This window comes from Ovis canadensis, chromosome 1, assembly GCF_042477335.2.
Source record: "Ovis canadensis isolate MfBH-ARS-UI-01 breed Bighorn chromosome 1, ARS-UI_OviCan_v2, whole genome shotgun sequence".
NCBI lineage: Eukaryota > Metazoa > Chordata > Mammalia > Artiodactyla > Bovidae > Ovis > Ovis canadensis.
In genome coordinates, this window is record NC_091245.1 from 126,469,024 (window position 1) to 126,491,733 (window position 22,710).

Here is a 22,710-nt window from a genome sequence, read left to right on the forward strand (position 1 = left end):
TGAAATAATCTCCCACTGTCTCCATTGTCTCCCCATCTATTTGCCATGAAGTGATAGGACCAGATGCCATGATCTTAGTTTTATGAATCTTGAGCTTTAAGCCAACTTTTTCACTCTCCTCTTTCACTTTCATCAGGAGACTTTTTAGTTCTTCTTCACTTCCTGCCATAAGGGTGGTGTCATCTGCATATCTGAGGTTATTGATATTTATCCCAGCAATTTTGATTCCAGCTTGTGCTTCCTCCAGCTCAGCGTTTCTCATGATGTACTCTGCATGGAAGTTAAATAAGCAGGGTGACAATATACAGCCTTGATGTACTCCTTTCCCGATTTGGAACCAGTCTGTTGTTCCATGTCCAGTTCTAACGGTTGCTTCCTGACCTGCATACAGATTTCTCAAGAGGCAGGTCAGGTGGTCTGGTATTCCCATCTCTTTCAGAATTTTCCACAGCTTGTTGTGATCCACACAGTCAGAGTACACCTTAAACTTCCACAGTGATGTATATCAATTATGTCTCAGTGAAACTGGAGAAAGAAGTGAAAGAAAGAAAGAACAGCAGATGGGAGAGTGGTTAAGAGACTTTTAGGATAAAGTCAGGATATCTAATACAGCTCCTCAGAATTTCATGGAAAGAGGAAATATTGGAATGTAAAATCGATGAGAATTTCCTAGGACCTTTGTGTCTTAAATATGACACTAAAAGCGCAAGCAACTCAAGAAAAAATAGATAAAATGGACTTCATCGAAAGTAAAATCTTTTATGCCTCAAAGAACACCATCAAGAATGTGAAAAGACAGGGGCTTCCCTGGTGGCTGAGCAGTAAAGAATCCACCTGCCAATGCAAGAGATGTGGGTTTGACCCCTGGTCAGGGAAGATCCCACATGCCACAGGGCAACTAAGCCCGAGTGCTACTACTGCTGAGCCTGAACTCGAGAGTCCATGCTCCGCAACAACAGAAGCCGCTGGGCTGAAGCCCACGCCCCACAACTAGAGTAGCCCCTGCTTGCTGCTGCGAGCGAAAAGCCTGTGTGGCAAGGAAGACCCAGCACAGCCAAAAACACAAATAAACAGAAAATTTTTTAAAAAGAATGTGAAAAGACAATCCACAGAATGGGAGAGAATTTTTGCAATTCATCTATCTGATAAGAGATTTGCATCTACAATATAAGAAACTCACAACTCACAAAATAAAAAGACAATTCAATTAAGAAATGGGCAAATGATTTGAGTAGGTAGTTCTCCAAAGAAAACATCAAAATGGACAATAACTACATAAAATCATGTTCAACAATATTAGTCATTGTTAAGTTGCTTCAGTTGTGTCTGACTCTTTGAGACCTCACGGACTGTAACCCAATAAGCTCTTCTGTCCATGGGATTTTTTCAGGCAAGAATACTGGAGTGAGTTGCCGTGCCCTCATTCAGGGGATCTTCCCAACCCAGAGGTCAAACTCACATCTCTTACGTCTCCTGCATTGGCAGACAGGTACTTTACCACTAGGGCCACCTGGGAAGCCCATTACATATATACATATATTTTTTTTTAATTTTTTTTTTTCTGCATCGTGCAGTTTGTGGGATCTTACTTCCACTACCAGGGATTGAACCCAGGCCCTCGGCAGTGAAAGCACTGAGTTTTAACCACTGGCAATGCAAATCAAAATCACAAGCTACACCCACTAGTATGACTACAATAAAAAAGACAGACAATAACAAGTGTTGGTGAGGATGTGGAGAATGGAATCCTCATACATTGCTGGTGGGCACATAAAATGGTACTGCTACTTTGGAGAGCAGTTTGATAATTCCTCAAAATAAGCACAGAATTACCATCTAATTTACTAATTCCTCTTCTTGATATTCATCCAAAAAAACTGAAAACAGATGTTTCAAAAAAAAAAGCCTTGTACATGAATATTCACAGCACTATTATTCATAATAATCAAAAAACTGAAATAACCAAAATGCTCATCCACTGATGAACAGATAAACAAAATGTAGCATATTCATACAATGGAATGCATTTTTGTCCATAAAAAAATATTAATACATGCTACAACCTGGATGAATGTTGAAAGTATTATTCTATATGAAAGAAGCCAGTCACAAAAGACTATATAATGCATAATTTCATTTATATGAAATATCCAAAATAGGCAAATCCATAGAAAGAAATAAAGTAGTGGTTGTCAGTGACATAGAGAAGGGAGGACTAGGGAGTGAGTGCTTAATGGGTGTGGGATTTCTTGGAATCACCAAAATGTTCTGAAATTAGACAGTGGAAATGATTGCACAATTTAAAAATTTTTTTTAATTTTATAAAAAGTGACCTAAAGTCAATGAATTGTACACTTTAAAAGGGTGAATTTCAGGATATGCTAATTATATCTAAATTTTTTACAGGTTAACTACTACAAACACAGAAATAGACAACCCTAAATACAATAATGTTTTGATTGAAAAATGTTTGCCAAAAAAAGAAAGAAGTTATGAGTTAATCTTGATGTTTAAATGCACACCACAACTGCAGAGCTTCCAGTTCTCAACTCACACCGATACTGGTTTTCAAGGAGTAGTGATCAGGACTGCCACTCTGTGGTGGTACTAAACTGGAAAGAATTTTTTCTTTTATTTTTGGCTGTGCTGGGTCTTTGCCGCTGCACGCAAAGTTTCTCTAGCTGTGGCCAGTGGGGGCTGGGTCTTTTCCGCTGCACGCAGTTTCTCTAGCTGTGGCCAGTGGGGGCTCCTCTCCAGTTGCAGTGTGAGAATTTCTCATTGTGGTGGCTTCCCTTGTAAATGCAGCTTCGGTAATTGCAGCTGGTGGCGGGCTCAGAAGTTTTGGCACGTGGGCTTAGTTGCCAGGAGGCATGTGGAACCTTCGCGGACCAGGAATCAAATTCATGTGCACTGCATTGGCGGGCAGATTCTTCACCACTGGACCACCAGCGAAGTCCTGGAAAGAAATTACTGATTTCTAGGAGCTGAGGCAATGGTAAAGGGAAACAGCCAGCCCAGTGCCTGACAGGGAGGGAAAAAGATGAAAAAAGACCCCAGGTTCACCCTTCTTCTGCCTGCTGGCCTCCTGCAGGGCATTCCAGTGGCCAAACACAAACGGAATCCAGAGGTCAGGAAAGCCCACTGATGGACTCTGTACAGATCAGCTTTCTAAGACACTGAGCAGTGTGGATGGCGGGAGGAGGTTAACTGGAGGAGGTTAACTGTGAAGAGTGCACAGTGCCCACTCTAACTTCGTTCAACATAAAATTCAAGTTAGAGGAGAATCCAAGTTGCCCGGTTTGGACCTGGTTCTCACCTCTTGGGTAGGGAAGGGCAGACCATCTTGATTTGCTATGACCTTAAGACTTTAAGCAAATCGAGTTACTTTTAGAAAAATAAGGCAACATTGTAACCAGACAGTGATATCTATCATGGAAAGCATTTGAAACTTAAAAAAAAAAAAATAGATTTTAGTACTTTTGTAATCCCAAACAACTGGCTACAACACAAAAATGAAAATGAAATGGATTGTAAAACTAACTGGCACTTGATCACTGGGTCTTCCATATTTGTGAGAGGTGAAAAATTCAGTGCAAGGTTAAAAATGAATCTCTGCAAACAATGATAAAGGAATTGCTTCCCTCATTGGCACAGCTCTGTGATAGCATCTGCAGGGGAGGAGCAGTGTCTGACAGCTCAAGTCTGGGTCACAGAGTTGTATTTCTTCATGCCATCCAAGGAACAGACTCCCAGGTTCCCTCTATCAAGCACTGGCTAAGAAAGTACGGCACATGGTGGTCAAAGTGAGACAGGCCTGGGACCTGGGACACTGCAGCAGCACCGCAGTGCTTGCACCTGGACACAGCTCTCCTTGAGCAACAAAACACACAGAAACTATACGGGACTAAAAATAACTGTGTGCATGCGCCATTGGGGCAAATTCCGGACCAAAAAGACAAAAAAGGAAAAAAAAATCCAACTGCCATTTCTGAGGAACCAAGAGCAAAAATGGAGTGTTGGAAGCAAATGTAGAGTATTGTGCCTGCCCCGCTGCACGAAACACCACAGAGAGAGAGGTGAGCAGACCACGTAAGCCACCCCTCCAGCCCAACCCCTGGGCACACTCCCACCCTGCCCCATACACGATACAAGCTTGCCCGCACTCAGGGAGTCAGCAAGTAACGGAACCTGTTATTTATTCTAACTCCCCCTTGCTGCACAGGGGCCCCAATAAGTCTTGCCTGAATTTCCCTGTTTGGCCTCTAGTTAATTTCTATCAATCGGGGAAGGCAAGAACCTTGGTCAGTATCAAAGACAAGTTGTCCAAGATGACTCAGCTGGTATGTGGTTGATCCAAAATCAATTCTTCACCATGCCGGACTACCTAGAGATAACCTCGTCAACAGTAAGCTCTAATGGCTAATGAGGCAACTAGGGACGAGAGAGAGGAGAGTTGCCCAATGTCACATAGCTAGTTACTGAGAAAGCCAGAATAAGCTGGTCTTCGGATTCCTCAACCAATGTATTTTCCATTACACAAGGGAGAATGGAGAGAATTTCATTATTTCACGATCGCCTGTTCTTCCCAACATGAAATGGAAGCAAAAGGGATGAGTGAGTAAGACCCAGAAGAAAATGTAACTGAGCTCTCTATTTTATCTAAATCCCTCTAGTTTCTTTGGGGAGGCATGAGCAGACCTGACATGAATAGCTTTCCACGTGCTTCAAATACTGGAGGGCACCATATAGAACAGTAAGTGTATGCACCGTCAGAAGCTGTATGCAAATTCGGGCGTGGGGAAAACTCATTTGATTCTCCATCTGTCTCCCTGTTTAATTACTTAGCCATAAATTAACATTTTTTACTAGCTAAATTCAGTGACTGTGGATCAATTCATTGATTTTAATGTCAAATATGGAATATTTTTGACTTTCAAGTATTTAGCCTTTTCATTCACGTTCACATTTGGAAATCTAAATGAACTATCAAAATCTCCCCAAATACAATATTGGGATTTTTTTTTCCCTATTTGTCTTCTCATTAAGGTATTTTCTAGTTTGAACAGTAAATGAGATGTTTTCTTGGAAATACTGCTGTTACCCCTAAAGGGTAAGAAAGGAAAGTGTTTCTAATATTTAAAGGATATAATTAGGAAGGCTATCATGGATAGTGTGAACTCAGGGCCTTAAAGACACAAGAGTCTGTAACTCCGCTTGAATTTGTTTACAGCCTGACAAGGTGAGCACAGACTGCCTTCCCTACCTTATCAGACTTTCATCAACAGAAAAGGAATAGCACCTTCCAGCCCCATCTTGTGCATGTTTTCTTAAAGAGGGCAACCTTCCAGCTTGTCTGTTGGTGAGATCATCCCTTATTTACTGTTCAATCACAATGAATCAAGCCATTATGTAAGCCCAACAGAGAAATAAAGAGGAAGAGATGACTTCTGGTATTAGAGCATCAGGATGAGAACAAGCCGATATGAGTCAAAAAATGTTAAGGAAACATAATAAAATAACTATAAATATGTATATTCATGTACTGGGCGTCCCTGGTGGCTCTGTCAGTAAAGAATCCATCTGCAATGCAGGAGACGTGGCTTCAATCAGTGGGTCCGGAAGATCCCCTGGTGGAGGTCATAGCAACCCACTCCCATTCTTGCCTGGGAAATCCCATGGACAGAGCATCCTGGTAGGCTACAGTCCATGGGGTCACAGAGTTGGACATGACTTAGTGACTAAACCACCACCACATTTGCATGTACTAGTATACACTGTATTGATATCCTGCTCCTTCTTATTCCTTGCCCACAGAATCCGAGTTCTGTTTCGGAAGATAATGTACCCGGCTCTGAGAAATGGATCAGGATTGGTTGAAATCAGTCATGACAACCCTGCTCCCTAAATTCCCAGATCTCTTGCAACTACAGAGAGCCAGGCGATGCAGGTCTAGCTGACAAAACAGAATAGGAAGACTTCTGTGGGCTTCTAGAGAAGCTTCTGTCTCCTTGATATAAGCTCTGAGCTGCCTCTCCCACCCTTTCCTGTTATGAATGTAGATGTGATATTTGGAGTGATGAAGCCATCTTGAGATTGTGAGTGAAAGGCAGAAAGAACTGCCAAGATGCCAGCCCTGAAATCTTTGAATGCCTGAATTAATGCCAGGAACCACCTACCTTCGGACTTCTCATCGTAAGAGAAAAATAAATCTTTTGTTACGTGCAACTGAATGCATTCCTAACCAGTATGTACATACGTTGCAAAATATAAGTACAAAAGTACTAAAACACATTCGTAAAAGGGGAAGAGTTACTGGAGAGCCAAGAGTCTATTCAAAGTCTGCTATCCAATTAGCCTCAGAACACCCAGCTGGTCCAGTTTCAGTTCCTCAGTTGGGTGCTGATTCATCAGCCCACTGAGACAGTGGGTTCTAAAGTATGGTCTCCAGGTTGGAACAGTGCAAGAGAAAGACGTGGTGGTATTTTGAGTGACGCACTCAGACAGTCACTGAATGTTCTGACTGGCTACACCGTTCCAAACTCACCATCTCACCATGGACAGAGTGCTGGGAAGTTGCTGAGCCCTCTGGCTAAGAAGTTCCAAGGTTAACCCTCTGGAATCTGGTGAGAAGCTTCTACAAATTCAACACAATTCCTATCAAAATTCCAACCGCCTTTCTTTTCAAAAAGAAAAAGATCATTTTCACATTCTATGGAACCTCTGGGGGTGTGGAATGGGGCTCTAAATAGTTAAAGCAATCTTGAAAAAGAATCAGGTCAGAAGACTCAACACTTCTGTTCCAAAACTTACTACAAAGACAAAGTAATCTAGTATTGGCATAAGAATAGACACAGAAACCAGTGGAAGAGAATTAAGAGTCCAGAAATAAACCCATATATATATACATGGGCCAATTAACTCCAGACAAGGATTCCAAGACCATTCAATGGGAAAACAACAATCTCTTCAAAGGATGGTGCTGAGATAACTGGATTTTCATATGCAAAAGAAGAAAGCTGGGCACGAATCTCATACTATATGCAAAAGTTAACTCAAAACAAATGACCCAAATTAAATAGTTAAAACCATACAAGTCTTAAAAGAAAACAGAGGTAAATCTTCATGACCTTCAATTGGCGATTCTCAGATATAACACCATAGCAAAGGCCACAAAAGAAAACATAGATTAAACTGAACTTGATTAAAATGAAAAAAATTTTTCCATCAAAAGACAAAAAGACAACCACCTACAGAATGAGAGAAAAGATTTATCAATCATATATTTGATAGAAATTTAATATCCAGAATATATAAAGAACTCCTACAACTCAACAACAACAAAAAAAGACAAACAACACAGTTTCGAAATGAGCAAAAGACTTGAATAGACATCTCTCTAAAGAAGACATATGAATGGCCAATAAACATATGAAGAGATGTTCAGCATCACTGATCATGAGGGAAATGTCAATGAAAACCACACTGAGATACCACTTCACACTTAATAGGATGACTGTAAGACAAAAACAGAAATTAACAAGTGTTAGTAAGAACCTGGAGAAACTGGAAGCCCCACACATCGATGCTGAAATGCAGACTGGCGTGGCTACCGTGGAAAACAGGTTAGTATTTCCTCCAAAACTAAGCATAGAAAGAATTACCACATAACCCAGCAACTTCACTCTTGTACCCCTTAAAAATGAAAACAGGGATTCAAACAGATTCTTATACACCCATCTTCACTACAGCAGTATTCACAATAGCCCAAAGGTGGAAATGACCCCAAGTGTCCATCAACAGATGAATAAATAAACAAAATGTGATCAATCCATGCAATGAAATATTATTGAGCCATTAAAAAAAAATGAAGTTCTGGCACATGCTACAACCCAGTTGAGCCTTGAAAACATTATGCTTAGTAAAATAAGACAGACACTTGTACAAATATTGTATATGATTCCATTTTCACGATGTGCCTGACGCACAGAGACAGAAGGTTGATTAGAGGTGAATGAGGGCTGTGGGGGGCAGAATGGACAGTTATTGCTTAAGGTACTGGTTCAAAACCTCAGGGGTCTCCCAGGTAAAAGCAGCCTCTGTACACACAAGACTGGGTGAGACCAAGGAAGAGGCAGACCGCTTGAGATCGGTAAGGGGCAGTTTTGATAAGCAAGGTTTTTCTTGGGCATCTACAAGATAAATAGATCTCTGCACTTGTCCACCAGACTCTTAAAAGTTTATACAGAGGCTTCATGGGGTGCAGTCACACATAAACCATCCAGATGGTCTCAACAACACATTGCTCTTCTAATTCTGTGTCCTTCAAAATCGTTCCCATGCTGGAAGCAGTGAACAGAATGTGCATTCCAAGGAGAGGACAGAAGGCAAGGAGCCTCTAACTGCCGAGGTCCAGCTCACGGGGCAACAGGCGGGCACATCCTCTCAATGACCTCCTCCAACAAATGGGTACGAAGTGTCTGTTTCAGGTGATGAAAATGTTTTGGAACCAGAGAGTAATTATTGTTGCACAACACTGTGTATGTACTTAATGCCCACCTTAAAGTGGTTCTGTTCAGTTCAGTCGCTCAGTCGTGTCCGGCTTTTTGCAGCCCCATGGACTGCAGCACACCAGGCCTCCCTGTCCATCACCAACTCCCGGAGTTTACCCAAACTCATGTCCCTTGAGTCAGTGATGCCATCCAACCATCTCATCTTCTGTCATCCCCTTCTCCTCCCACCTTCAATCTTTCCCTGCATCAGGGTCTTTTCCAGTCTGTCAGTTCTTCGTGTCAGGTGGCCAAAGTACTGGAGTTTCAGCTTCAGCATCAGTCCTTCCAATGAACATTCAGGATTGATTTCCTTTAGGATGGACTGGTTGGATGTCCTTGCAATCCAAGGGACTCTCAAGAGTCTTCTCCAACACCACAGTTCAAAATTATCAATTCTTTGGTGCTCAGCTTTCTTTATAGTCCAACTCTCACATCCATACATGACCACTGGAAAAACCATAGCCTTGACTAGATGGACTTTTGTTGGCAAAGTAATGTATCTACTTTTTAATATGCTGTCTAGGTTGGTTATAATTTTTCTTCTAGGGAGTAAGCATCTTTTAATTTCATGGCTGCAGTCACCATCTACAGTGATTTTGGAGCCCCCCCAAAACAGTCTCTCACTGTTTCCATTGTTTCCCCATCTATTTGCCATGAAGTGATGGGACCAGATGCCATGATCTTAGTTTTCTGAATGTTAAGTTTTAAGCTAACTTTTTTACTCTCCTCTTTCACTTTCATCAAGAAGCTCTTTTGTTGTTCTTCACTTTCTGCCATAAGTATGGAATCATCTGCATATCTGAGGTTATTGATATTTCTCCCAGCAATCTTGATTCCAGCTTGTGCTTCATCCAGCCCAGCATTTCTCATGATGTACTCTGCATATACGAAGAAGGCAATGGCACCCCATTCCAATACTCTTGCCTGGAAAATCCTATGGACGGAGGAGCCTGGAAGGCTGCAGTCCATGGGGTCACTAAGAGTCAGATACGACTGAGCGACTTCACTTTCATGCATTGGAGAAGGAAATGGCAACCCACTCCAGTGTTCTTGCCTGGAGAATCCCAGGGACAGGGGAGCTTGGTGGGCTGCCATCTATGGGATTGCACAGAGTTGGACACAACTGAAGTGACTTAGCAGCAGCAGCAGCACTCTGCATATAAGTAAAATAGGCTTGGTAACAATATACAGCCTTGATGTACTCCTTTCCCAATCTGGAACCAGTCTGTTGTTCCAGGTCCAGTTCTAACTGTTGCTTCTAGCCACCGGACCACCAGGGAAATCCTGATCTCTTCCTTTTTTAGCCTTGGTTTGTGTTTTGATGTGTTTTGTAATACTGATATTAGTATAGTAACACACATCTATTATTGACAAAAATAGATATACATATATACTAGAGGGGCATACTTACCATCTTTCTTTATTGATAAACATATTTGCTCAAAAAATAGGTAGGACACCAGAGATTTAGGACCTTTTGGGGGAAGATTTGTTGCTAATCCCTTCCGAGCTGTAATTTGCTATGGACAGGTATTTTGTGATTCCATTCATATGAGGACTCTAGAATAGGCAACTTCACAGAAAGTGCATTTTGTGCTGCTTCCAGCCTGCTAACTCTCGGTCCACTTTCCATGCTGGTCCTTGGGCTGGGTTTCTTCTTTATCCACAAATGACTAATGGCACAGACCAGTTTGCAAAACAGAATTTCGGAGGGTTTGAGGTCAATAGAAGGGGATTAATACCCATAATCGTAAGCAACTTAAAATTAAATATTTGACATTAATCTTCTGGAATGTTCCTTGTTTATTCTCACCACTGGGAACTTTGCTCCACCCATCTGGCCCTAGCCTCTTATCAAGTGTCTGGGCCCATCCTCCCAGGAGAAAAGCCCTTTCCATCTTTCTAGAACCTCCTCCCTTATAGGCTTCCAATAATTTCCAGGCCCCTGACACTTGATTACACCTAACAATGCAGCTCCATCACTGCTCACATCTCCTCTTCCAGACTATGTAAAGACTTTACCAAGGACACCCTCACTCTGCCTATGAGAGTGGTTGTTTTCTTAGGCAGACTCTGCAGTCTTCCCAAAAGGGGATTCCCAAAGCGTGAGCCACAAGCATCCAAATCACATAAGCAGTTATTTAAAATGCAGATTCCCAGCCAAGAAGCCAATGTTACTGAATCCAGTGGTTGGTGGGGGTGGCCTGGGAAGCTGCTCCCCCATGATTCTGGTGCACAATGAGTTTTGAGAACCACTGGCCTCTCAAGTAGATGATTCAACCTGCAGATACCTGAACAACACAGGGGTTGGGGGACCCACCTTCCGTTTATAACCAGACCTCCATATATGTGAAGAGGAACTAAAGAGCCTGCTGATGAAAGTGAAAGAGGAGAGTGAAAAACTCAGCATTCAAAAAAAGAAGATCATGGCATCGGATTCCGTCATTTCAAGGCAAATCGATGGGGAAATAGTGGAAAGAGTGACAGATTTTATTTTAGGGGGCTCCAAAATCAGTGCAGATGGTGACTGCAGCCATGAAATCAAAAGACGCATGCTCCTTGGAAGAAAAGCTGTGACCAACCTGGACAGCATATTAAAAAGCAGAGATGTTACTTTGCCAACAAAAGTCTGTATAGTCAAAGCTATAGTTTCTCCAGTAGTCACGTAAGGATGTGAGAGTTGGACTATAAAGAAAGCTGAGTGCCAAAGAATTGGTGCTTTTGAACTGTGGCGCTGGAGAATATTCCTGAGAGTCCCTTGGACTGCAAGGAGGTCAAACAAGTCCATCCTAAAGGAAATAAGTCCTGAATATTCATTGGAAGGACTGATGCTGAAGCTGAAGCTCCAATCCTTCGGCCACCTGATGCGAAGAACTGACTCCGGCAAAGACCCTGATGCTGGGAAAGAATCAAGGCAGGAGGAGAAGGGGACAACAGAGGATGAGATGGTTGGATGGCATCTCCAACTCTATGGACATGAGTTTGAGCAAGCTCCAGGAGTTGGTGATGGACGGGGAATCCTGCCGTGCTGTAGTCCATGGGGTCGCAATGAGTCGGACACGACTGAGCGACTGTACTGAGTTGAACATATATGCGGGCTTCCCCAGTGGCTCAGATAGTAAAGAATCTGCCTGCCATGCAGGAGATCCGGGTTCAATCCCTAGGTCAGGAAGATCCCCTGGAGAAGGGCATGGCAGCCCACTCCAGTATTCTTGTCTGGAGAACTCCATGGAAAGAGGAGTTACAGTTCCTGGTGAGCTACAGTCCATGGGGTCAAGAAGAATCGGACACCATTGAGAGACCAACATCTTCATTTTCACTCCATATACATGATTCTTTTTATCCACGGTTCAACCAACCAGTGGATCTTGTTGTACTACTGGAAAAGAAAAGCCCTGTTTAAGTGGACCTGCTCAGTTCAAACTCCTATTGTTCAAGGGTCAACTGTATTTGTTCTTTCTGTTAGAGCTGACTTACTACTGAATGTATTAAGACAAAGTTGTCTTTTGCCCTGTTACCCATCCCACACCTGTGTTCAGACTACTTCTCCAAACTGTACCTGGGATAAGTATTTAAATGTGCCCTCCAGGTATATGAACCCAGTTCATATGAACACTGTTTACAGGGGCCCGTGAAAAAATTAGCAAACAGCGTCACTCACTCTGAGAATACAGCCCCACGCAAGGGTGAGGCACTTGCCAAGGAGATGTAGGCTGTGTTTCAGCTGGGAACTCTTTTTTTTTTTAAAGAATATAATTGCTTTATAGTGTTGTGTTAATTTTGCTGTACTATGGTGTGAATTAGCTATATGTGTACATATACCTGCTGCCTCTTGAGTCTCCCTCCCACCCATCCCCCATCCCAGCCCTCTAGGTCTTCACAGAGCACTGAGCTGAGCTCCATGTTCAGCTGGGAACTCTTATCAGAAAGCAATTTGGACACCCCTGCTTTGGTATAAACCCACCAACATAATAATTATCTTAGCTCTGCCTCTCTCAGATTTGGGCTCCCTGGAGCAAAGTGGGCAGGAGCTAGCGCCTATGCTTCCTGCGACCAGCACAGCAAACAGCTGAAGCATCTGCAAGCAAGCTGTTATGAAAGGCTTGTCTTCTTGATGACTGTTAACGAGTAAATTGTTCTGACACTTGTTAAAATGGTAAGGACGACTTTATTTGGGGTTATTGCAATGGGTGTCAGGACTGTCTCAACAAGAGAGAGAGACTGGGCTCACCTCTGAATGCAAAGATGGGTTGGAACTTACAGGCAAGGTGCAGGGTGAGGGGGCCAGTGGATGGGGAATTACTAAAGGAGACTTCAGTAGGATGTCTTGGGACTTCCTTGGTGGTCCAGTGGCTAAAACTCCTCACTGTCAATGCAGGGGACCTGGGTTCAATGCCGGATCAGGGAACTAGATCCCCCATACCACACTGCAGCTAAGAGCCAGCACAGCCAAAATAATTTTTCAAATAAAATAAAACCAGTTGCCTAAAAAAAAAGAGTAGGGGGTTCTTGCTGAAGGCAGCCAAGGTGAGCAGGTATCAAGTGTTGGGGTGAAGAATCTGATCACAGATGGGGGGGCAGATATTGAGGGGGGGTTCTCTTTAAATTACCATAGCAGGATTCTTGCTACATCTAGGCTATGCAGACCTGGAAAAGGAGAGAGGCCAAGGTGGAGGCCCAGCTGAGAAAGCTCAGAGAAGCCCGACTAAAGTTTGGTCAAAGCGAGAGTCCTTGTCATTACTCAGCAGAATCATCGTTTGTCTCCCTGATTACTCCATGGTGTCATTCTGGTCTGGAACACAGCCAGGGGCTACTAAGTTATGCTGGGAGGGATGGTCCTTCACCTGAGGGCCCCAGGAGATGGCTTCCCAAGACCTCTAGGCTACCTCTAATATTGTGGTTGTCACTATCCTTCTCATTCTGTTAGCTGGCATTTTTGCTCTTGTCATCACACTTGCCTCGCCAACTTGCTGCTTCCAGTCTGCTGTAAACTAGAGAGCCAGGCTGCCAGCTTTGTGTGAAATGTTTCTAATTACAATGGTGAGAACAGAATGCTAGGATTCCAGTTGCTTGTTCTGGGAGACCTCTGGTCAAAATCCCCTTTTGAAACCTGGCATTACTCATCTTCACCATTTATGATTTTTCTCCCTCCTTCTGGGAGAAAAAAGATTAATATACTTACGTGTTGTATTGGAGATATAAAAGTTGGGTGTATCTCCTTCAGAGTTGTAAATTTCACAGCATTGCAACAAATTAAACACATGGATGATCTCAAATCTTTTGCAAGAAATCTGTTCCAAAGAATGGAAAGAGGCAGGCCCATTAGGCCTGCCCAACTCAGGCAATGGAGATGTGATTGGATGCTGTTGCTGTCAGTCACATTTGCCCCAAGAAAGTCTACAAAAGGTCCCACAGGTTCCCCTTCCAAGCAGACCTCAGTTTCTGGATGCTCTGCTAGCAGGGCGATCCTGGTTTGCTCATACCCCTGCAAACACAAATCCTCTCATCAACAGAACAGAAGTCTGCTTGATTATCTCTAAAAGATATATCTTTTAATAGGAAATAAGGGGGTGCGAGTTCCCTTGTGGTCTAGTGGTTAGGTTTCCAAGTTTTCATTGCTGTAAGCCTGGGTTCAATCCCTGGTGGAAGAAGAGATTCAGCAAGCCACGTGGAGCAACTAAAAAAATTAAATGTTTTTAAAAAGATTTTCAGGGGAAAGCAAAATGACTCTTTGAGGATTCTAGGTGTCCTGAAGCATTGATTGACCTCACGACCTCATTGATTTGAATAAGGCTCAAATCAAAAGAGAGAATTTACTCTTGATTTTGGCTAACAAATGCAGTGCTTTTTTAATGTTTTAAAGTAAAACTTTTTTCCCCAACTATTAGGGCCAAAAATAAGAAGGGAGAGATGGAATGAGGACCAGAGGAGCTTTCCTGTGAACACAGTTGGTAAACTTTCGGGGATGGATTTTGTGAGATTAAAGCTTACTGACTTGTGAAGTGTGTCCAGCTCCCTGCCAGGCTTCTGGGTTGATTACAAATGGTTGAGCTCACCAGGTACTGAGTTGTTCCCTTTTGTTGTTTTTCAGTTGCTAAGTTAAATCCGACTCTTCACAACCCCATGGACTGTAGCCCGCCAGGTTCCTCTATCCATGGGATTTTCCAGGCCAGAATACTGGAGTGGGTTTCCATTTCCTTCTCTGGGGATCTTCCTGACACAGGGATCGAACACCTGTTTCCTGCAGCTACTGTATTAGCAGGTGGATTCTTTACCAGTGAGCCACCTAGGAAGCTCAGTTGTTCCCTTGAGGGGGAAAAAATTCAGTATAAATAATTTGCACTTAAAGAGTGTTGCATTGTTCTAACACACATTCTTTTGCCATGGTAAAATTCCAGGTAAGAGTAGATTTTCCACTGCCAAGCCAGGGGCTTCTCTTTGTTGCTGGTAGGGACCCAGGCAGCCTTTGCTGGCTCAGGTAGTGGTCTGTGCCCCGTTGTCAGCGCCCTCACCTGGATGGCCACAGATGGTCTCCATAGCTGACTCCCTGACTATGGAAATGAAGCCTCACTCTAACTCAGCGTTCTTCAATAATTCTAGGCTATAAATCCATATTCAGAGCGTAATTGTGTAAGTGTGTGATGAAATTAAAATTCCACAAAATAATACTTAAAGCCTTTGCTATTTTTGCTAGGGCTGCCATAACAAAATTCCACAAACTGGATGATGTAAACAACAGTTTATTTTCTCACAGTTCTGAACCCTGGAAGTTAAGATCAAGATGTGGACAGGTTGGTTTCTTCTGAGGCCTCTCTCCTGGCTTGCATGTGACTGCCTTCTAGCTGGTTCCTCACGTGGTCTTCCCTCTGTATGTCTGTGTCCTAATCTCCTTCTTATAGGCATACCTGCCTATTGGATTAGGACACAATCTAATGGTCTCATGTTAACTTAATTACCACTTTAAAGACTCCATCTCGAGGACTTCCCTAGTGATTAAGGCTCTGAACCTCTACTGTTGGGGCATAGGTTTGATCTCTGGTCTAGAAGCTAAGATCCCACATGCTGCATAGCTGAAAAAAAAAGAAAAGACTCTGTTTTTCCAGTGATGATGTACAGATGTGAGAGTTGGACCGTAAAGAAGGTTGAGCATGAAGAATGGATGCTTTTGAACTGTGGTGTTGGAGAAGACTCTTGAGAGTCCCTGGACTACAAGGAGATCCAACCAGTCCATCCTAAAGGAAATCAGTCCTGGGTGTTCATTGGAAGGACTGACGCTGAAGCTGAAGCTCCAATACTTGGCCACCTGATGCATAGAGCCAGCTCATTGGAAAAGACCCTGATGCTGGAAAAGATTGAAGGCAAAAAGAGAAGGGGGCGACAGAGGAGGAGATGGTTGGATGGCATCATCAACTCAACGGACATAAATTTGCGCAAACTCTGGAAGATAGCGAAGGACAGTGAAGCCTGGCGTGCTGCAATCCATGGGCTCACAAAGAGCTGGACACAGCTTAGGGACTGCACAACAATAACAATCTCTGCATATAGTCACTTTCTGAGGTACTGGGGTTTAGAACTTCCACACATGAACTTTGAAGGGAAACAGTTCCCTCATAACACTCTCTGCATGCATCCAGTGCAGTCAGTTATTTTCTATTCTGTTCTGTGTTCCAAAAATACATAGTGAGATGCTCTAAAATTTGATTTCATGACCCACTAATGAGACACAAGCCAGATTTTGAAAAACACCATTTAACACATTGGCGTTACTCTGTGGGCTGATGACTGGCAAATAAAACCTTGAAAAGGAATCAGAACACATAAACCCTCAGACCCTAATGGAGATCTTTGCCTGTCCTCAGGGAGCAGTGAAAAGAGCAAATGCTTTGAGTAAGTCACCCCCAAATAGAAATTCCAGCGTTATCACTCACCATGCAGACTTCATCCAACCAGAGAGACCGCTGAAACATTCAGGCTTCCTTTGTTCCCAATTTCATGAGTCCAAGATGGTGAACTCTGAGATCCTGATTCCAGAATTAAATGTTGGTCCTGCTATATCCTTTGATCTCCCCGGAAACAATCACACAGATTATCAGCAGAATGGGGCAGTACTTCATCAAGGGAAATTGTATTCCTCATCCACAAAAATTCTCCCATAAATCAGAAACTTTGTTTTCTTCAGGTCTCCTTTATAGCTATTCCTTTGCCCCATGCCTCAGAGAACTTGGTTTCCTGTTATATAAAGGAGTTCCTATAATTAGTCTTTCTAATTTGAATTATTTTTTAAAAGGATTGTTAACATCTTTGCCTTTTTTTCAATTTAATTCCCAGTGAATTAATTCTAAGTGAATTTCTTTTGTGCATAATTAGGTTTTTTTCTTTTGAAAATAAAGTCTTTAGGTATTAAAAAAAGATGAGCTGGTTATTAAATATGAATTTAAATTCTTGCCACCTACATCTCAATCTTCAGTGAAGTTTCTTGGGCCCTCCTCGACATCAAATAATCCTGCTCTCCAAGAAAGGTGGACCGGTGCGATGCATGAAGATGAAGCTGTGATGTATTCCAGGAGAAGTTAGGTGCACAGGATAGACCTGAACTGGAAACCTGCAGGTTAAGAGAAAAGGGCAATTCAGAGACAAGAACCCAGAAAAAGCAATGTACACAGGAGAACCTAAAGGAAGCTCTCATCTGGACAGAAAAGAAATATGGACTCCGTGGCACCCTGAGCTGCTAGGACAGCAGATACTTTCACCAAAGCCCACATTGGAGCATTTTCCACTTTCTGGCTGAGGAAGTGAGGTGAAAGGTGCATTTGAGGAGAAGATGATGCCAGCACCATTTTTAAGAACAGAAAGGCTACCTGTGGTAACCACGATAGAAAGCATTTCTTAGCCACCTTTTGATTATATGTACCTTCCTTCTTCTCCATCTTCACCCACTTCTTTTCTCTACAGTTCCACTCCATTCTCTCATTCCACTACCCAATTTCCAAAATTTTCTTTTCTTTCTCTCTTAAGTTTTCCATCTCCTTCTCCTTTTTAAAGGCGTCTTTAAGCGTTGTTACACTCCACCTAAGCCCTTAACCTTCATTCATACAGTTCTGCCCCATGATGTGGAATTTAAGGCATCAGAGGCGCTTGACTTGGATTCCAGATTTTGTGGTACACATACTGCTGTGCTATGCTACACATTGGTCCCTACTGTCTAAGAGCTTACATCTATAATAGACAATATGTAGTGGTCAGCTTTTGCTGAGCAACAAACAATCCCCCAAACTTCAGCGGCTTCTAGCATCAAACCTTGATTTCTCACTCCTGTTATAGGAGGCCTACAGGTCAGCAGTGCCCTTGCTCCAGGTGGCAGGATGACTTCAGGTCAGCTTCACGTGCCATCTCACTCCGGGACCCAGAAAGGAGGAACAGCCCCATGCCTCATGCAGTTCTCTTGCAAAGGGCAGGAACACAAGCTGCCAAGCCAAACCACATAACTGCACCTAAAGCTTCTGGTCTGAAGTGGCCTCAATCGTGTTCACTCACATTTCATCAGCTATAACAAGTTGTACAGCTGAGTCTTTCATATGTTCCACCTCCAGGGAGGGAACAAATAGTTGTCACCAAAACTAAACCTACAAGTGTGTGGACATATGAACAAGCAGAAGATTGGTACCATGCAAGAGCAGACATCCAGTAGCTGATGATTAATGAATCAGTATTTTCACCAACCTGGGTAACTGTCTTCAAAATTAAGGTGTTATGTTCTGGGTAAAAAAAAGAGAGAGATTAATTGCGGTTATTATAAAAAGTTTGGAAAGTATGGAAGTAAAAGAATAAACAGTATAGAAAAACTATAATTACCCAGACACAATTTTAGTGCATTTCCTTCAGGAATTTTATCTAGAAGTGGGTGTGAGGGAGAGAGGACAGTTAAACTGTGATTAAACTTTAGAGTCGGCTTCCCTTGTGGCTCAGCTGGTAAATGATCTGCAATGTGGGAGACCTGGGTTCGATCCCTGGGTTGGGAAGATCCCCTGGAGAAAGGAAAGGCTACCCACTCCAGTATTCTGGCCTGGAGAATTCCATGGACAGTATAGTCCATGGGGTCGCAAAGAGTCGGACACAACTGAGCAACTTTAGAGTATATCTCACTTTTCTTTATTAATACTGTGTGCCTTTCCTCATAACAGCAAAAATCTATCATAAATCTCATACTAAATAAATGTGCTATTTTTATAATGTAGAAACAGTTTGGGCTTTCCCGATGGCACCAGTGGTAAAGAACTCACCTGCCAATGCAGGAATCATAAGAGGCTCAGGCTTGATCCCTGGGTTGGGAAGATCCCCTGGAGGAGGGCATGGCAACCCACTCCAGTACTCTTGCCTGGAGAATCCCATGGACAGAGGAGCCTGGCGGGCTACAGTCCATCATGGGGTCACAAAGAGTCAGATATGCCTGAGCACACATGCAATGACTAACTATACTGAGCATTTTTTCCAAGTGTTTATTTTCCACCCATTGATCTTTTGGGTGAAGTATCTGGTCACAGTTTTTGCCCACCCAAAAATGGTTTACTTTCTTATTAATGAGTCTTGAGCTTTCTTTATATATTCTGTATACAAGTTCTTTATCAGAAATATGATTTGAAAACTTCTCCCCAGTTGTGAGTTGTTTTTTCATTCTCTTACAGCGACTTCTGAAGAACAAAAAATTAGTAATTTTTTAAAAATTGAGAGACTTCCCTGATGGTCCAGTGGTTAAGACTCCACGTCTCCACTGCAGGGGGCCCAGATTTGATCCCCGGTCAGGGAACTAACATCCCACACGTGTGAGGTGCAACAAGTGTGAGGTGAGTCCTCCTGTGGTTTTGATTTGCCCCCTCCCCCCCAATGATTAGTAACATTCAGATTTTTTTTTATCCACCTGTTGCACATTTGTTTGTCTTCTTTGGAAAAAAATGTCTATTCAAACCCTTAGCCTATTGTTTCATCAGGTTATTAATTTTTTCAGTATTGAGTTATAGAGGTTCCTTATACATGTTGGAGGTTATCCGCATATAAGATATGTGCTTTGCAAATATTTTCTCCAACTCCATGTGTTGCCTTTTACTTTGTTGATTGCTCCTTCTGCCGTGAAGAAACTTTTTAGCTTAATGTAGTCTTGTCTGGTTTTGGTTTTATTGTCTGTGCTTTTGATATCATTTTCATAAAATCATTGTCAAGATCTATGTTATGATGCGTATTCCTATGTTTCTTCTAGGAGTTTCAAAGCTTTTGATCTTATGGTTAAGTGTTTCATCCTAGTTGATTTTCTTACATTACGTATGAGTACATTTTCTTTCATTTGCATGTGGATATCCTGTTATTCCAATGATGTCGAAAAAACTAAAACATTCTTAATTTTGATGAAGTCTGACTTAATAATTTTTCTTTCATGGATCATATTTTAGGTGTTTTGTTCTTTTTTATTCTACATTATATAATACTTCCTTATTCTGTGAATTTTTATTTACTTTATTTTGTTTTATGATTAATTTGATAATGTAAATTACTTTGTTGATGTTCAGTGTGCAGTGTTAAATCAGCTTTGCATTTCTTGTAAATCCCATTTAGTCACAATATATTATTCCTTTTACATATTGTTGAATTCAATTTGCTAAAACTTTTTCCTATTTTCTTTTTTACTGACATACAGACAATTTACAATATTATATTAGTTTCAAAGTGTACAATATAGTAATTCAAAAATTTTACATAGGTTATATTCCTCTTAAAGTTATTATAAAGTATTGGCTATATTCCCTGTGTTGTACAATATATCCTTGTAGCTTATTTGTTTTATGATAGTACTTTGTAGTTCTTAAACCCTTAACCCTATCTTGCCCCTCCCCACTTCCGTCTCCCCATTGGCAACTACTAGTTTGTTCTTTATACCTGTGAATCTGTTTCTTTTTTGTTACATTCACCAATTTGCTTTATTTTTTATATTCCACATATAAGTGATATCATACAGGGCTTGTCTTTCTCTCTCTGACATTTCACCTAGTGTAGCACCCTCCAAGTCCATCCCTGTAGCTGCAAACAGCATTATTTCATTATTTTTATCCCATCGTATATCTGTACCACATCCTCTTTAACCATTCATCTGTTGATGAACACTGTGGCTGCTACTATATCTTGGCAATTGTAAGAATGCTTCTGTGGACGTTGGGATGTGTGTATCTCTTGAAATGAGTGTTTTCAAGGTTTTTGTTTTTGTTTTTAGACATATGCCCAGGAGTGGAATTGCTGGGTCATATGGTAGTTCTTTTTTTAGTTTTTTGAGGAACTTTCATATTGTTTTCCACAGTGGCTATAAATTTAATTCCCATGAACAGTGTATGAGAGTTTCCTGCGGGAAACCTTTAAACTGAATATTAAATTTCATTAATAGACATAGTGCTGTTTACATTACCTACTTCTTCCTGGATGAACTTCAGTATTTACCAATGGTGTCCTTTTCATCGAATTTATCAAATATATTGACATAAAATTATTCATAATATATCCCTTAAATATCTGTAGCATCTGTAGTGATTTAGACCTCTTTCATTCTTTATATTGGTATCTGTTTTTTAAAATAAACTTTTAATTTTACAATAGTTTCAGATTTACAGAAAATTTGTGAAGATAGTACAGAAGCTTCCATATGCCCCACCTCCTGTCTCCTGTTATTAACAACTTCCATTAGTATAGCAAACTTGTCAATTAATGAACACATGTTGAGACATCACTATTAGCTGAAGTCCATATTTTATTCTGTATATTGTCACCCTGCTTATTTAACTTATATGCAGAGTACATCATACAAAGTGCCGGGCTGGATGAAGCACAAGCTGGAATCAAAATTACAGGGAGAAATACCAATAAACATCAGAAATATCAATAACCTCAGACATGCAGATGACACCACCCTTACAGCAGAAAGCAAAGTACTAAAGAGCCTCTTCTGAAAGAGGAGAGTGAAAAAATTGGCTAAAACTCAACATTCAGAAAACTAAGATCATGGCATCTGGTCCCATCACTTCATGGGAAATAGATGGGGAAACAGTGGAAACAATGAAAGACTTTGTTTGGGGGGGGTGTCCAAAATCACTGCAGATGGTGACTACAGCCATGAAATTAAAAGACTCTTACTCCTTGGAAGAAAAGTTATGACCAACCTAGCCAGCATATTAAAAAGCAGAGACATTACTTTGCCAACAAAGGTCCATCTGGTCAAGGCTATGGTTTTTCCAGTGGTCATGTATGGATGTGAGAGTTGGACAATAAAGAAAGCTGAGCACCGAAGAATTGATGCTTTTGAACTGTGATGTTGGAGAAGACTCTTGAGTCCCCTGGACTGCAAGGAGATCCAACCAGTCCAGCCTAAAGGAAATCAATCCTGAATGTTCATTGGAAGGAATGATGCTGAAGCTGAAACTCCAGTACTTTGGCCACCTGATGTGAAGAATTGACTCACTGGAAAAGACCCTGATGCTGGGAAAGATTGAGGGCAGGAGGAAAAGGTGATGACAGAGGATGAGATGGTTGAACGGCATTACCAACTGGATATGAGTCTGAGTAAGCTCTGGGAGTTGGTGATGGACAGGGAAGCCTAGAGCACTGCAGTCCATGGGGTCACAAAGAATCAGACACGACTGAGCAACTGAACTGAACTGAACTGATACTTTATTCAGTATAATAACTTTTTTAAAACTCATCATTTTCCTGTTCCAAATTCCAACCAGGAAACCACATTACATTTCGTCGTCACTGCTTCTTAGGCTCCTCTTGCTGTGGCAGTTTCTCAGATATTCCTCTCTTTTGGTGACTCTGATACTTCTGCAGAGTACTCACTAGGAAATTTTTAGAATGTACCTCAGTTTGAGTTTGAAGTTTCTCTGAAGTTTGTCTCTGACTGGACAGGGGTTATGGATTTGGGGAAGAAAAACCAGAGAGACAAAGTACTGTTTTCATCACATTGTATCGGATGCACACCGTCAATATGACATCACTATTGATGCTCACCTTGACCACTGGCTAAGGGACTCTCCACTGACAAGTTAGCCTCATCTCCTCTGTTTCCACAGCTTACTCTTCAGAAGAAAGTCTCTGCACATTGCAAACTTGAGGAGTAGGTTGTTTCGCT

The 22,710-nt window shown here is 41.8% G+C and overlaps 1 long non-coding RNA gene across 2 annotated transcripts in view; it reads right to left on the minus strand.

Moving 5' to 3' along the window:
• Positions 1 to 1,539: 1,539 nt before the first annotated feature.
• Positions 1,540 to 22,710, minus strand: part of LOC138418272 (uncharacterized) — a 90,156-nt gene continuing 68,985 nt past the window's right edge. Inside the window, exons 5-9 of one of the 2 annotated variants that reach the window (XR_011248478.1) lie at positions 18,270 to 18,304; positions 17,003 to 17,151; positions 16,478 to 16,778; positions 14,606 to 14,855; positions 2,295 to 2,956 (exon numbers count right to left, since the gene is read on the minus strand). This is a non-coding gene — a long non-coding RNA (uncharacterized lncRNA). Of the gene's footprint in view, positions 2,957 to 14,605; positions 14,856 to 16,477; positions 16,779 to 17,002; positions 17,152 to 18,269; positions 18,305 to 22,710 lie in introns of both variants that reach the window. The other variant, XR_011248479.1, reaches the window with a different exon arrangement.